Raw genomic sequence first — 16,457 nt, 5'->3', positions numbered from 1 at the left:
ATCATGTCCCCCCTTAGTCGTCTTTTTTCAAGGCTAAATAGGTTTAATTCTTTCAATCTTTTCTCATAACTTAGATTCTCCATGCCCCTTATTAGCTTCGTTGCTCTTCTTTGTATTTTTTCCAACTCCAGGGCATCCTTTCTATGAACTGGAGCCCAGAACTGAACTGCATATTCTAGATGAGGCCTCACTAATGCTTTGTAAAGTGGCATTATTACATCCCTGTCCCGCGAGTCCATGCCTCTTTTAATACACGACAATATCCTGCTGGCCTTTGAAGCAGCTGATTGACACTGCATGCTGTTATTGAGTTTATGATTTACAAGTACACCCAGATCCTTCTCAACAAGTGAATCCGCCAGTGTAGCGCCCCCTAGGACATATGATGCATGCAGGTTGTTGGTACCCAGATGCATAACTTTACATTTATCTACATTAAACTTCATTTGCCAAGTGGACGCCCAAACACTTAGTTTGTTTAAATCTGCCTGTAATTCATGAACATCTTCCATAGTCTGAACTATATTACATAGCTTGGTGTCATCTGCAAAAATAGAAATAGTGCTATTAATCCCTTCCTCTATATCATTAATAAATAAGTTGAATAATAGTGGTCCCAGCACTGAACCCTGGGGTACACCACTTATAACCGGGGACCATTCAGAGAAGGAATCATTGACCACAACTCTCTGGATACGGTCCTTGAGCCAATTCTCAATCCAATTACAAACTATATTTTCTAAACCTATAGTCCTTAATTTACCCATTAGGCGTCTATGGGGGACAGTGTCAAATGCCTTTGCAAAGTCCAAAAACACTAAATCCACAGCGGCCCCTCTGTCTAGACTTCTGCTCACCTCTTCATAAAAACAGATTAGGTTAGTTTGACAACTTCTGTCCTTAGTAAAACCGTGCTGGCTGTCACTTATAATGCTATTTATTGTCACATAATCCTGTATATAGTCCCTCAATAGCCCCTCAAACATTTTCCCCACGATGGATGTTAAGCTTACTGGTCTATAATTACCCGGGGAAGACCTAGAGCCCTTTTTGAAAATAGGCACCACATTTGCCCTGCGCCAGTCCCTTGGCACTATACCAGTCACTAGAGATTCTCTGAATATTATGAAAAGGGGGACAGAAATAACTGAACTAAGCTCTTTAAGAATTCTAGGGTGTAACCCATCTGGTCCCGGAGCCTTGTGCACATTTATTTTATTTAATTTAGCTTGGACCATCTCTACATTCATCCAATTCAGTATATCAGCCGATATATTAACAGCACTGGCACCGGCTACATGAGCTGCTCTTTCTTCTGTTGTATATACAGAGCTAAAGAACCCATTTAGTAACTCTGCCTTCTCTTGATCCCCTGTGATCAACTCCCCATTACCATTATCTAGGGGTCCTACATGTTCAGACCTTGGCTTTTTTGCATTTATATGCTTGAAGAATTTTTTGGGATTTGTTTTACTATCCTTGGCCACCTGCCTTTCATTTTGTATTTTTGCTAATTTTATTACATTTTTACAGATTTTATTAAGCTCTTTATATTTTACAAAGGCTACAGCTGTACCCTCAGATTTGTATTTTTTAAATGCCCTTTTTTTGTCATGTATTGCCCCTTTCACAGAAGGTGTAAGCCATGTGGGGTTTAATTTGAGTCGTTTATACTTATTACCTGTAGGAATAAATTTTGCACTATAATAACTCAAAGTAGATTTGAAAATCTCCCATTTATCATTTGTTCCATTATTTGACATTAGTTCTTCTCAGTCTATATCCTGAATTGCAGCCCTCATCCTGGGGAAATTGGCTTTCTTAAAATTAAATGTTTTTGCCCTCCCAGCCTGCGTTTGTTTTTTACAGTATAGGTAAAATGTAACTATATTATGATCACTGTTACCGAGGTTTTCACGAACATTGACATTCCCAACAAGATCTGCATTATTAGAAATGACCAGATCCAACAGAGCTTCACCTCTAGTCGGGTCTTCCACAAACTGGCCCATAAAATTTTCCTGCAACAGGTTGAGGAAATGTCTCCCCTTTGCAGTTGAAGCCGAACCATGACACCAATTAATATCCCGGAAATTAAAATCTCCCATTATCACTACAGTACCCGCCTGTGCAGCCCGCTCCATCTGTTTATATAGCTGAACTTCCATCTCCTCAGTTATATTGGGGGGTCTATAGATTACACCAAAAGTAATTTTTTCAGTGTTTACCTCCCTTTCTAGTTCCACCCACAAGGTTTCAACCTCCTCACAGTCTTCACCCACTATTGTCTCTTTCACACTTGCCTTCATATCACTTCTCACATACAGACATACACCACCAACTCTTCTATTTGTCCTGTCTTTACGAAAAAGTGTAAAACCCTGTAGATTTACAGCCCAGTCATGTGAAGAGTCCAGCCATGTTTCAGCAACACCAACTATATCTATATTTTCTTCCAGTATCAAGGCCTCCAGCTCCCCCATTTTGCTTGCTAGACTTCTGGCATTTGTGAACATACACTTTAACTTGCCTGGCAGTTTTTCACTTTTATTATGAGAAATGTGATTTGACATTAATCGGTCCTTTTTATTTACACTGATGTTTTGTAACGAAAGGATCTCCTTATCTTGTTGTCTAGTCCTCTCCCCACATTCTGTTTCTCCCCCCACCAATATAGTCTGACCCCTCTCTAACCTGGCTACCCCTTTTTTTTCTACATTGACCTCCCTCCTCAGCCCTAGTTTAAATACTCCGCCACCCCAGCTAGAATTCTCTCCCCCAGCACAGCGGACCCCCTTCCATTTAGGTGCAAATCATCTGCAGAATACAGTTTGTACTCCAATGAAAAGTCAGCCCAGTGCTCTAGAAACCCAAATCCTTCTCCTCTACACCAAGACTTCAGCCATGCATTTAACTCCCTAAGCTCCCGCTGTCTTTCCTGTGATGCGCATGGCACAGGCAGTATTCCTGAGAATACAACCTTGGAGGTCCTTCCCTTCAGCTTGTAGCCTAGTTCTTTAAAATTATTCTTAAGGCTCCTCCACCTACCATTTATTCTGTCGTTGGTACCGACATGGACCACGACAGCTGGATCATCACCAGCCCCTCCCAGCAATTTGTCCACCCGTTCCACCACATGCCGAACCCTGGCACCAGGGAGACAGCAAACCATTCGGTTGAGGTGGTCTTGGCGACAAATAATTATATCCGTCTTCCTGATTATAGAATCCCCTACGACTATCAATTGTCTTGGCTTACCTGCATTACCATCACGCCGACTACTAGCTGGGCTGTTCTCCCGGCTGTTAGGGAGATCAGTATCCACTAGGGCTGCCATTTCTGAGACTGACACCCTCGCATCATCACCCAACTTGGCAATTTTGCCTGGAATGTCAGAAACCGGATCGGTCTTCCTTGTCTTTGACCCCTTTCTACTGCCCCTAACTACATTAACCCAGCTACTTACCTGATCCTGCTCACCCATGTCTTCACCCTCCAGTTGTAACCCACTAACTGCATGCTCTGTGAGCAGCAAGCTCCGTTCAAAATTGTCTATCCTCCTCAGTGTTGCATTCTGCTCCTCCAGATCTCTAATACGAGCTTCCAGGTGAACAATATGCTCACATCTGCCACAGAGATATTCACCCTGGAACTCCGGCTCCAGTCGTGCATACATATGGCAAACTGTGCACTGAAGAAAACCTCCAATCTTGCTATCCATTATCCCAGTTACAAAAAAACAGCGAACAGGTGTTAATCAAAAAGATAAAGAAGTAGAAGAGCACTTACTTGGGCTTTAACTCTTCTTTTCAAATCCGGTTTTTGGAACTCCACTTAATATACAAACCACTTGCTATTCAAGCCACAGAGCAGGCTCTACAGAGTAGTGAGGCCTGATTTATACCACCTGGTAGCAGCTAAGCCCTCCCCCTTACTCAGCTACTCAGGAAACTGCAAAGGAAAAATAGTTACAAATTATGTCACTTTTGCAAACTTTGTAGCAAGCAAGCAATCAATACATATATCACATACAATGGCCCCCCACTTTGTCACACACAACACAGTAAATCAATCCGGTTTTTGGAACTCCACTTAATATACAAACCACTTGCTATTCAAGCCACAGAGCAGGCTCTACAGAGTAGTGAGGCCTGATTTATACCACCTGGTAGCAGCTAAGCCCTCCCCCTTACTCAGCTACTCAGGAAACCGCAAAGGAAAAATAGTTACAAATTATGTCACTTTTGCAAACTTTGTAGCAAGCAAGCAATCAATACATATATCACATACAATGGCCCCCCACTTTGTCACACACAACACAGTAAATCAATCCGGTTTTTGGAACTCCACTTAATATACAAACCACTTGCTATTCAAGCCACAGAGCAGGCTCTACAGAGTAGTGAGGCCTGATTTATACCACCTGGTAGCAGCTAAGCCCTCCCCCTTACTCAGCTACTCAGGAAACTGCAAAGGAAAAATAGTTACAAATTATGTCACTTTTGCAAACTTTGTAGCAAGCAAGCAATCAATACATATATCACATACAATGGCCCCCCACTTTGTCACACACAACACAGTAAATCAATCCGGTTTTTGGAACTCCACTTAATATACAAACCACTTGCTATTCAAGCCACAGAGCAGGCTCTACAGAGTAGTGAGGCCTGATTTATACCACCTGGTAGCAGCTAAGCCCTCCCCCTTACTCAGCTACTCAGGAAACTGCAAAGGAAAAATAGTTACAAATTATGTCACTTTTGCAAACTTTGTAGCAAGCAAGCAATCAATACATATATCACATACAATGGCCCCCCACTTTGTCACACACAACACAGTAAATCAATCCGGTTTTTGGAACTCCACTTAATATACAAACCACTTGCTATTCAAGCCACAGAGCAGGCTCTACAGAGTAGTGAGGCCTGATTTATACCACCTGGTATATATGTTATGTATATGTTATACAGTTAATGTCAATATATAACAAAAATTAAATATTACTATTTTGTTAACTAATAAGTTATTTGAATAATAAAACTGTGGCCGACCCCTAAGTCAACCCACTTGAAAATTAAAGCTGTGTCGCGTGATTTATTTAAGGGTTTATGATATTTTGAACCTATTGCCAAGAGAGCTGCGGCTGTCACGTACTCTCTGCCTACGGCTCCCTCGGTCTCCAGGACACTGAGAGTTACTCGATTTGGGGTCGTCCGGCCTGGCAGACTGAGGCAGTCTGCAGCCAATAGGAGCTCAGGAGCGTCAGGTCAATCAAAGCCTGGCTGATGTTCCTGAGCTCCCGCTCTCTCCTTATCTCCTTATTAGGTCTCCCCTGGTTGCCCAAGCATAACCCCATCTTAGATTGGGTGACGGGGGAACTTGTTACTTGGGGTAAGAAGTGTTTGTCATCTTGTATGTCCACCTTAAGGGTCAGTCTCGTTGAGGAGGGGAACACCCTTCCTGAATTTATTCAGGACTTCCGTGACGTCTTTTAAAAAAAAAAGCCTCTGAAGAGTTACCTCATCGAGTACACAATTGCGCAATCGACCTGGTACCTGGAGTGAAGCTCCCCAAAGGTAGAATCTTTAATCTATCTTGCCCTGAGCATAAAGCAATGAGGGAGTATATCCAGGAGAGCCTGGTCAAGGGGTACATCCGCCCCTCCTCAACACCTGTAGGTGCTGGTTTCTTTTTTGTGGGGAAGAAAGACGAGGGGCTCTGACCCAGTAGTGACTACCGCAGCTTAACAATATTGCCATAAAGAACCAACACCCACTTACGCTCATCCCGATCTCTTTAATCAGGTTCAGGGGGCCCAATGGTTTTCTAAGTTTGACCTGTGGGGGGCCTATAACCTGATTAGAGTTTGTAAGGGGGATGAGTGGAAGACTTCCTTTAACACCCCCGAAGGGCACTTTGAGTACCTGGTGATGCCCTTCGGTCTATGTAATGCGCCAGATGTGTTCCAGACTTTTGTAAATGATATTTTTAGAGACTATCTGGGGCTCTTCTTGGTGGTATACTTAGATGACATTTTGGTGTTTTCCAAAGACTGGGACTCGCACGTCAAACATGTCAGGACTGTCCTCCACATTCTCAGGGAGAATAATTTGTTCGCTAAATTTGAAAAATTGTTTTGGTACTGAAGAGATGCCTTTCTTGGGACACATCCTTACCCCTGAGGATTTACGAATGGATCCTGTCAAGGTCCAGGCGGTATCTGACTGGGTTCGGCCTGCTTCCCTGAAAGCCCTCCAAAGGTTTCTAGGGTTCGCAAATTATTACCCCTTACCGACCTCACCCGTAAAGGTGCGGATCTTCTCCACTGGTCTCTGGAGTGCGGTCCGAGCCTTCGAGCTCCTTAAGGGGATCCAACTGGATCAAACTCAACCCTTTATTGTGGAGGTGGATGCTTCCGAGGTGGGTGTGGGAGTAGTATTGTCTCAGGGTCCTACTTCTCACACTCACTTCCGACCCTGTGCCTTTTTTTCCCGTAAGTCCTCTCCCACTGAGAAAAATTACGATGTGAGTAATCAGGAACTGCCGGCCATTAATTGGGCTTTGGAGGAATGGCGCCATTTTCTCGAAGGGGCAAGACATCGGGTCACGGTCCTCACTGACCATAAAAACTTGGTCTTTCTAGAATTAGCCAAGAGACTCAACACGAGACAGGCTAGATGGGCTCTATTTTTTTTTACCAGGTTCAATTTTGTTGTTACCTACAGGCCTGGTTCAAAGAATATTAAAGCGGAGTCTCTGTCCCGTAGTTTTCTGGCCACCCCTCCGCCTGAGACCAATCCCGAAGGAGTATTGCTTCCTGGTGCGGTAGTGGCACCCGTAGACTCAGACCTGACCACAGAGATCATTTCCAGCCAGGACTCTGCCCCTGAAGCCCTTCCAGAGGGCAAATTGTTTGGACCCCTACACCTCCGGCTGTGGCTCCTCCAGGAGTGTTATGACTCAGTCCTGTCAGATCACTCAGGCATCTCTGGTACCAGGGACCTTGTCACCCGTGGTTTCTTGTGGCCAGGGCTGCTACGGGATGTCCGAGTCTACGTGGTCTCATTCCCAGATCCCGACCTGCAGGCTTGCTGTGTCCTTTGCCAGTGCCCCAAGGACCCTGGAGCCATCTAGCCATGGATTTTATCACCGATCTCCCTTTGTCCCAGGGCAGGTTGGTGATCTGGGTAGAGATAGACCGGTTTAGTAAAATGGCCCATTTCATTCCCCTGAAGAAATTGCCCAATGCTAAAGAGCTAGTTAACCTCTTTGTTAAACATATTTTACGTTTGCACGGGGTACCTGTTAACATCGTCTCTAACAGGGGGGTCCAATTTGTATCGTTGTTTTGGAGGGTGATCTGCAAGCAGTTAGGACTAGACTTGTCCTTTTCATCTGCTTTCCATCCAGAAACTAATGGCCAGACTGAGAGGACCAATCAGTCTCTGGAACAGTATCTCAGATGTTTCGTGGCCGACGCTCAGGATAAATGGTTCAGGTTTTTGGCACTTGCGGAATTTGCCCTAAATTATCACATCAGCACTTCGTCAGGAATTTCTCCATACTTTGCTAATTATGGTTTTAAACCCCGTTTTTCTTCATTTTCCCCATGCGTATCAGACAACCCTGAAGTGGAGCTTCTCACTGGGAATTTGAGAGTCATCTGGGACCAGGTCCAGAGTAATCTCAGGGCAGCCCAGGACCACCAGCGGCTTCAAGCCAATAAAAGGCGTTCGGCCAATCCTGATTTCTTGGTGGGAGATCGGGTTTTGTTATCTTCCAAGAACCTCCGCCTGAGGTTACACTCCAGAAAGTTTGCCCCCAGATACATCGGTCCTTATGAAGTAATGGAGAAGATCAACACGGTCTCCTTCTGCTTAAAATTGCCCCACTCCTTCCACATTCACGATGTGTTTCATTCTTCCCTTCTTAAAAGATTTGTTCCCCCCATCCTTCCCATAATGAAACCCCCCGTCCCAGTATTGACACCCGAGGGACAAGAGTTCGAGGTGGCCAGGTTGCTGGACAGTAGAAAGGTTATGGGGTCTATCCAGTACCTGGTCCATTGGAAAGGATATGGTCCAGAGAACAGGACTTGGGTCCCAGTCCAAGTTATCCACGCTCGGACCCTTATAAAAAACTTTCATAAAAAGTTTCCGAATAAACCTGGTCCGGGGGTTGAGGGTCCAGTGACCCATCGTAAAAGGGGGTACTGTCACGTATTCTCTGCCTGCGGCTCCCTCGGTCTCCAGTACATCAAGAGTTACTCGCTCGTGCGTCGCCCGACCAGGCAGACTGAGGCAGTCTGCATCCAATAGGAGCTCAGGAGCGTCAGGCCAATCAAAGCCTGGCTGATGTTCCTGAGCTTCCGGCCTCTCCTTATTTAGTTCAGCCTGGGATAGTTGGCCTTTGTCTGTAATTAGAGTTTCCTTGCCTGGAGCTTTCCCTTATTTCAGAATCCCCTGAGCGACTTGCATTTTGACTTCTTGTGACCTGACCTCGGCTGGACTCCTGACTTTTCTTTGCCTTCTGACTTTTGTTTTTTCCGCACTCTCCCGGTTTGTCCCTGCCTGCCTGACTCCGCCTTTTTCGCCCCGGACTTGTCCGCGGCGCAATTGCCCTGCCACTGCCTCCGTGTACTTCCCAGGTGACCCTTTGTTATTTCGTTCTGTCTCTGTCTTATCTATTTGTCAGTTTCACTTGTACCAGTATAGGGAACGCCGCCCAGTTGTGCGCCGTCGTTTAGGTCGAGTCGTACAGGTAGGTAGGGACAGAGGTTTGGGAAGAACAGGGACCTCACTGTTTACTGTGTATTTGTTAATGACAGTGGCCTTCATCAAGGTATGTCTTATCAGGAACACATCTGTTACCTCAACAACACATGAAGTATATAAATTATTATTACCCTATTACTATTTTTTCTATACTATGTGTATTAATATTAGAGCACAAGAGATGTGTTAGATCTACTTCATATCTATCTATCTATCTATCTATCTATCTATCTATCTATCTATCTATCTATCTATCTATCTATCTATCTATCTATCTATCTATCTATCTATCTATCTATCTATCTATCTATCTATCTATCTATCCTGCAGGCGCTAAGATATATATACACTTTATATTTATTATGCATTGTATTATTTTAATTGCAATACTGCAATAATTATTATGTTTATAAATGTGAGGTTCTTAGCACTCAGTTTGATCAAATTGTGCGAGGCCACCTGCCACGACAAGGTGACCTCGACTATCTATCTATCTATCTATCTATCTATCTATCTATCTATCTATCTATCTATCTATCTATCTATCTATCTATCTATCATCTAATATGTTAGCTGTATGTTTGTTAACCCCTTAACGACCGGCGTATAGTCATTTTACGTCGACTAATCTGGGTAGTTCTTTTGAAGTGCCGCCTTTTCACGTCGGCATTTCAGAAGAAGTTTTCCCACATCGGGCGGGGTGCTCCTGTAGCCTAGGGTGCTGCTAACAGCCTCCGGCTTTTGGGCATCGATCGGGGACAACTTGCAGTGGTGTGCCATCATGTTTAAACACTCAGATGCGATGCGATCGCGGGGTGATGATGGTTTCTATGGCAGCCTGGGGGCCTAACAAAGGCCCTCAGGTCTGCTTTTAGTAAATGCCTGTTAGGCCATGTAAGAGGCATGGCCTAACAGATGCCTGTCAGTTTTACACTGCAATGCAGAAGTATTGCAATGTATTATAAAAGTGATCAAAAGATCACATAGTGAAGTCCCATAGCAGGACTAAAAAAAAGTTAAAAGTTTAATAAAGTTTGTAATAAATAAATAAAAGTAAAGAAAACATTAAAAACCCAATTTTTTCCTTACAAAATACTTTATTATGAAAAAAAGTAAAAAGTTACACATATTTCGTATCACCACGTCCATAACAACTCCAATTATAAAGCAATTGCATTATTTAACCAACAATGCCAGAATTGCTGTTTTATTTTCATCCTCAGGGGTGAACCTAGCCCATCTGCTGCCTGAGGCGAACTATAAAAAGGTGCCCCCCCCCCCAATCTATCGGAGTTTTCTCATTACTACCTTTACACATCAAACACGCAATATATAAAAATAAAAAAAATAGGAAAACATTTGTTGTTTATTTGTAAAGTGCTGTTTAATGTATAGAGAAGATTTAAAGAACTCTTTTTACTGTATTATTTAGTATCATAGATCAGCAAAGCAGCATTATCACTGAAAATGGTTTAACATCTTCTATGCCCCCTTTTTATTACCTAATTAACTTATGATTTTTAACCGAGTTCAGTGGCCCTTAGTGGTCGGCATGATGCAGTGACGTCATCGCGCCGGGCAGTTGACGTCATCAGCGTGCTCCCGATCTCTTGTAGGCCTCAGGCCTAAACCAGGCTGTGGCCTACAAGAGCAAACGGCGGAGCAGGGGTTTCTATTGTGGCAAATTATTATTTTTTTTACATTTTATACTGCTAACTTTTTTTTGTTAGGTTTCGCTGGACCGTTTGGACTACGTCGTAGATTCATTGGACTACTTCAATGATCTACTTTAAAAAAAAAAAAATTGTGAAAGAGGGTTGCATGGGGGAGTTTTGATTTCAATAAAAAACAAATGTTATGTCTGGTTTTTTTTTAATACTTTATTATGGCCTTAGTAATGGCAGCTGTCTGATTGACAGCGTTCAATTACTAAGGCTGGGGCTTAGCATTAGCCAGTAAAAAGGCTATCACTAACCCCTATTATTACCCCGGTTCCCACTGCCGCCAGGGATACCGGGAAGAGTCGAGTACGATTCAGTACCTGGCCATCTGAAACGACTGTTAGGCTGCAGGCTGGTATTATCAGGCTGGGAAGGGCCAAAAAAGTGGCCCTTCCCACCCTGGTAATGCTAGGCTGCAGCTGCTTTATTGTATCTGGCTGGTTATGAAAAATTGGGGAAACCCCTCGTCATTTTTTTAAAATAAATTGAAAAAATAAATTACGTGAGATCCCCTCCATTTTTCATAGCCAGCCAGATACAATAAAGCAGCAGCAGCAGCCTAGCATCACTAGGGTGGGAAGGGCCATGGTTTTTGTCCCTTCCTAGCCTGATAGTACCAGCCTGCGGCCACCCAAGTGCCCTTCTCTTCAGACGGTCGGGTGCTGGATCGTACCCAGCTCTTCCCGGTACTCCTGGTGGCGGTGGGTGCCGGGGTAATAATAGGGGTTAGTGACGGCCTTATTACTGGCTAACACTAAGCCCCTTCTTAGTAATGGACGTTCTCGATCAGACAGCAGCCATTACTAAGGCGGTAATGAAGTATTAAAAAACAGAGACATAAAGTAATTTATTTTATTGAAATGACAACTCTTCCACACAATCCACTTTAACCATTTTATTAAAAAAAAAAGAAAAAAAGCTTACATCAGCGAAGTAGTCCAACGAATCTACGACATAGTCCAAATGGTCCAGCGGAACCTGCAAAACAAAAATTAGCAGTATGAAAAATAAAAATAAAGTTGGCTGCCCCCACAGACGTACAAACATATGAATAAATAGCTACCTTCGGGAACATATTAAAATAATAAGAAAAATTAGACCAATAAAATAAAACATATCAAATAAAAAATAAAAAATTATAACACCTTTCATCTCCCCATCCATGTACAGCTGAGTGCAGCATGTAATGGGCAGGGCCGCACAAACTCTGGGGCACTTTCCATTTTTTTCCTAGCCTCCTTCGTTATTTAGATATCGGTGCTGTAATATTTGGTGCCTGATATTTAAATAACCCCCACCACTAAGGAACAGAAGAAGAGTGTGAATTCTTCTTCTTCTGTTTCATGGCATCGGAGCTGTGCGCGCACGCACGCTCTCACTCTTTAGCTCTCGGCAGACAAGGACGACAAGACTGATCTCTCACCTGAGATCACAGTCTTGTACTTGCCTGCCGAGAGCTGAAGAGTGAGAGCGTGTGCACGCGCACATGCTCTCCTCTCTCCAGCTCTTGCTGTTGACATTGTCCGCAGCGGATTGGACAGTGTCACAGCGATGTTACATGCCCCCTTGCCAATTACCGCCCCATTGGCAGTTCATGGGGTTATTTAAATATCGGCGCCAAACATTACGGCACCGATATCTAAGTAAGGAAAGAGGGTAGGGAAAAAAAATGTAAAGTGCCCCAGAGTTTGTGCAGCCCTGACCATTACATGCTGCACTCAAATGCAAATCTGTGGGCAGTTGAAAGATTCTCTTTAAAGTGTAACAACTTTTTAAAAAACTTTTGACATGTCAGAAGTTTTGATCAGTGGGGTCCGAGCACTGAGACCCCCCACTAGTCGCTAAAACGAAGCAGCAGAAGTGCTCGGGTGAGCGGTGTGCCGCTTCAATTCTGTTTGGCTTTCCTTGGAGCAGTGTACGGGCTCAATAGAAAGTCTAGGAGTCCGTACACCGCTCACTCGGCTGAAAGTCGATCATAAATGAAGCGGCACAGCGCTCACCCGAGCACTTCTGCTGCTTCGTTTTAGCGATCGGTGGGGGCCTCAGTGCTCGGTCCCCCACCGATGAAAACTTCGGACATGTCACTATGATATATAAAGATATCTATTACTGCGATTGGTGCAAGTTTTAATTACTTTTTATTGAAAATGATTTGTACTTTTTGAGATACAGCTGCTTTGTATCCTGTATACAGAGCAGCTGTATATTGCGCTGAGACCTGAATCCATTAGGTCGCCTATTACCGATCACATCTAAGTTATGAACTTAGATGTGATTGGTAACAGCTCGATCCTGCAGGACCCGCTGACCAGACGGATACAGGATACAGCGCTATATGCATTATATAATATATTTATTTTAATTAGCGGGGGCAGGTTTATGGGGAAGGATTAGGGCCTGTTCACATCAGCGTTGGCTTTCCGTTCCGGGGTTCCGTGGGAGGTTTCCGTCGGGTGAACCCCGCAACGGAAGGTTAAACTGAAACCACAGCTTCCGTTTCAGTCACAATTGAAATCAATGGTGACGGAAACATTGCTAATGGTTTCCGTTCGTCACCATTCCGGCAGGTTTCCGTTTTTGTGACGGAATCAATAGCGCAGTCGACTGCGCTAATGGTGACGGAAACGGAAGCTGTGGTTTCAGTTTGACTTTCCGTTGCAGGGTTACCTCCAACGGAACCCCAGAACGGAAAGCCAACGCTGATGTGAACAGGCCCTAAGGCTTCTTTCACACTAGCATTAATATACGTTTACCTCTCCTCCGTCAGAGGAAGAGAGGATCGATACGTTAAACGGAAAGCAACGGTTCCATTACAATTACCGTTGCTTTCAATGGTAATTCTTTTGTATCAGTTGCTTTCCGTTTGTCTCCGTTCGCTAAGTTTCCGTTTTTTTTAAAGGAAACAAAAGTGCAGTCTGCAGAACTTTTATTTCCGTTCAAAAGAACGGAAACCTAGTGTACGGAGACAAACGGAAAGCAACTGATACAAAAGAATTACCATTGAAAGCAATGGTAATTCTAATGGAACCGTTGCTTTCCGTTTAACGTATCGATCCTCTCTTTCTCTGACGGAAGAGAGGTAAACGTATATTAATGCTAGTGTGAACAAAGCCCAATACAAGATATTATTTAAAAAAAACAAAAAACCCCAGTTGGGATTTGAACCAGCAACCTCCATATGTAAGGCAGACAAGCTAACCACTACCCTACAGAAGCTGTCATAGACAATCCCTGTGAAACTGTAGTAGTTGAGGGTTTACTATTAGTCTCTCCTGTCTCTGCTGCATGTGGGTGGTGACTGGTCAGAGACTCACAGTCAGACTGGCTACCGCAGCTGCCGCATTCAGTGTGCACTGTGAGTGACTGTGAGACTCACCAGTCACAGCCCTATTTGTAGCTTTCCCACGCTAATTAAGCACGGGAAGGCTACAAAGCCAGGAGTATACTGCAAGGGGGGGGGGGGGGTTGGTGTTTTACTGACAGCAGAGGGCTCTATAGGGGGGAATTATGCCCCCACCATAGAGCTCCTTGCTCCAGCATCGAATGGAACCGGGACCTCGGTGAGTGACTCGCGACCCCCCGGCATTCTTCACACGACCCCCAGTTAGTAATGTATTGTATTGTGCAGTTTGCAAACCACAAACACAGACAGCACAATACAATACATTACGGGCCCCCTCTGCAGCTCACCTGGAGTCTTCCAGGATCTTTCGCACCGGCTCTTCCGTGCTGGCTGGAACACACCCCACATGATGTCACGGTCACATGGTACATGTACCATGTGTCCGTGACGTCTAAGGAGCCCTGCCAGTAACCATGAAATGGCGGCGTCACGGCACAGAGAATTTCTTTAATCATTAACGCTCTGTGTGACAACAGGGGCCATATGGGCCCCCCCCCAGGCTTAGGGGCCCAGTCACAACTGCGACTGCTGTAACCGCTATGGCTACGCCACTGATGCGAGCTACGCTGATTCCGTAACTACCATTCAGTTCTATAAGACTGACAGAAACAGCATAGCTCAGCGAGATACACTGTTTTCGTAACTCCCGACCATGTAACCTTTTTTAGGGAGCCCCATTCTAGAGATAGGTGTGGGTCCCGGAGGTGGGACCTGCATCTATCTGACATTATAAAAAAATATCTCACAGAGCAAGTAACACTTTGGCTAGGTGATTCAAAGGACTGTATCTCACCTCCAAAATATATTAAGAAGTAAGAAATACAAACTCCACAAAATCAATTATAAACACATGAGAAAGAAGGAGTCATGCACTATTTAGTGTAAATATGAAAAATATCAAATCTTTTATTTATACAAAACATACTAGATAAAATCACATAATAAAGTGGATCCCATAAATAAACAGCTATACAGAGGCTACACTTTAGATGTTAAAGTGAAATGCGAAAATGCCGAAAAGTACTAGAACAGCAAAATGTAACTGCTATGGTCTGATGTCCAGTGAAAAGGAAGTGTATAAGCAGTAAGTGACATAAAGAGGATGACCCACCATCTCTTCAAAAAAGTGGATGAAATAAATCCTGATAGGATAACTTACCCTTGTATGTTGAGGTACAACGTAAGCCCAGGTATAGCGCCCCAATGCGCGTTTCGCGTTTAATCGCTTTCTCAAGGGGTACTGGGTCAATATCATAAACAAATATTTCCCAGAGCAAGTGCAGTACCCCTTGAGAAAGCGATTACATGCAAAATCTGTTTATAATCTATCTGCCATTTATGACATCCTGTGGATATGTCATAAATGTCTCTTACTGGAAAACCCCTTTAAGGTTTAAAATACCTTCGGTATTAATGGGTTAATTAGGAGTTCTTTTGTTAGGCATTATCAATCTATGTTGATATTTACAAATGGACCTTCAAGAAATGATCTATCCCCAGAGAAGTGCATTAAATACCTTGTACAAATATGTTCCATCCTTATTATAGATTTTTATGTGATCCTAATTTTCATCAAGAGTCTTTATCGCTCTCTTTCTTTCTAGGCAGCTCATCTGCCCCTAAATCTCCCACACAGGAGAATCAAGCTGTTGTCTCCACTTTAATATATTGCAACCAAGAGGCTAAGAAGCTACATAATTAAAACAAAGATTTCCGATCTCACATCAGGTGTGAGGCCGTGCGCTTTTATTTATTTCTCTATTTGTAGATGTAGATTTCCTGCTTGCCTGCTCTCTGTTTGACTTTTTATGTCTCCTGTTTTTGATCCATATAGAGTATTGACAGCTGCCAGTCACCTGCAGTCACCCGCTGCCACCCTCTCTGTCCCTGACCAAAACAGTCACTGAATCTCCAGGGGACTTCTGAAAAAGTGCTGTGATGAAGTCTGACAGTATGACAACTTCAGAACTGCTGGATTGTACAATGAAAACCTACATCAATCTTCAAGGATACACCATACCATCCAAGGGATGTCTAAATATTGAAATGCAATGTTTATGCCATTGGTTGAAAATAACAATTCAACCAGCCATTGCAGGGTATTGCTCGCCTTTGCAACCAATTTTTCTATTGCTTTAATGCATTGAAAAAATAAATAATTAAGCAACGTTATTAAAAAAATATCCTCCTTTATTAAATATCTATGCAGACCAATTAATTTCCATAGTTACTGACTACTCAAAACCTTATGCAATCTAATCTTGCAGTCAGACTCCCTACAATATGTCCCTCTACTTTTTGCAAACCTCTCCAATGCATTTTTTTTTTTTAGCGGTTGGGTGAGAAAGGGGTTTTCTATGCAAAAATAAAAAAAATAATAGTAAAAATATATACTAATAATTACAAATAACTGCATCTAGTACTAACCCTGAGTGTAATACCAAAAAGTACACAATATGGCCCGCATTTACGAAGACTGTAGTTTTTACATCAGGCTAAGTAAAGGAGGTCGTTGGAGTAAATTATGCCAATATTAAGAAAAATAAACACCTGCTAATA

At 43.4% G+C, this 16,457-nt stretch overlaps 1 long non-coding RNA gene across 1 annotated transcript in view; it reads left to right on the top strand.

The window, feature by feature from the left end:
- LOC142748236 (uncharacterized) overlaps positions 1-16,059 on the top strand; it is a 40,917-nt gene extending 24,858 nt beyond the window's left edge. The window contains exon 3 of the long non-coding RNA XR_012882200.1: positions 15,733-16,059. This is a non-coding gene — a long non-coding RNA (uncharacterized LOC142748236). The remainder of the gene's footprint in view (positions 1-15,732) is intronic.
- The last annotated feature ends 398 nt before the right edge of the window (positions 16,060-16,457 follow it).

The sequence above is a fragment of the Rhinoderma darwinii genome, chromosome 3 (assembly GCF_050947455.1).
Source record: "Rhinoderma darwinii isolate aRhiDar2 chromosome 3, aRhiDar2.hap1, whole genome shotgun sequence".
NCBI classification, from domain to species: domain Eukaryota; kingdom Metazoa; phylum Chordata; class Amphibia; order Anura; family Rhinodermatidae; genus Rhinoderma; species Rhinoderma darwinii.
This window is presented reverse-complemented; position numbering and strand designations above follow the sequence as displayed.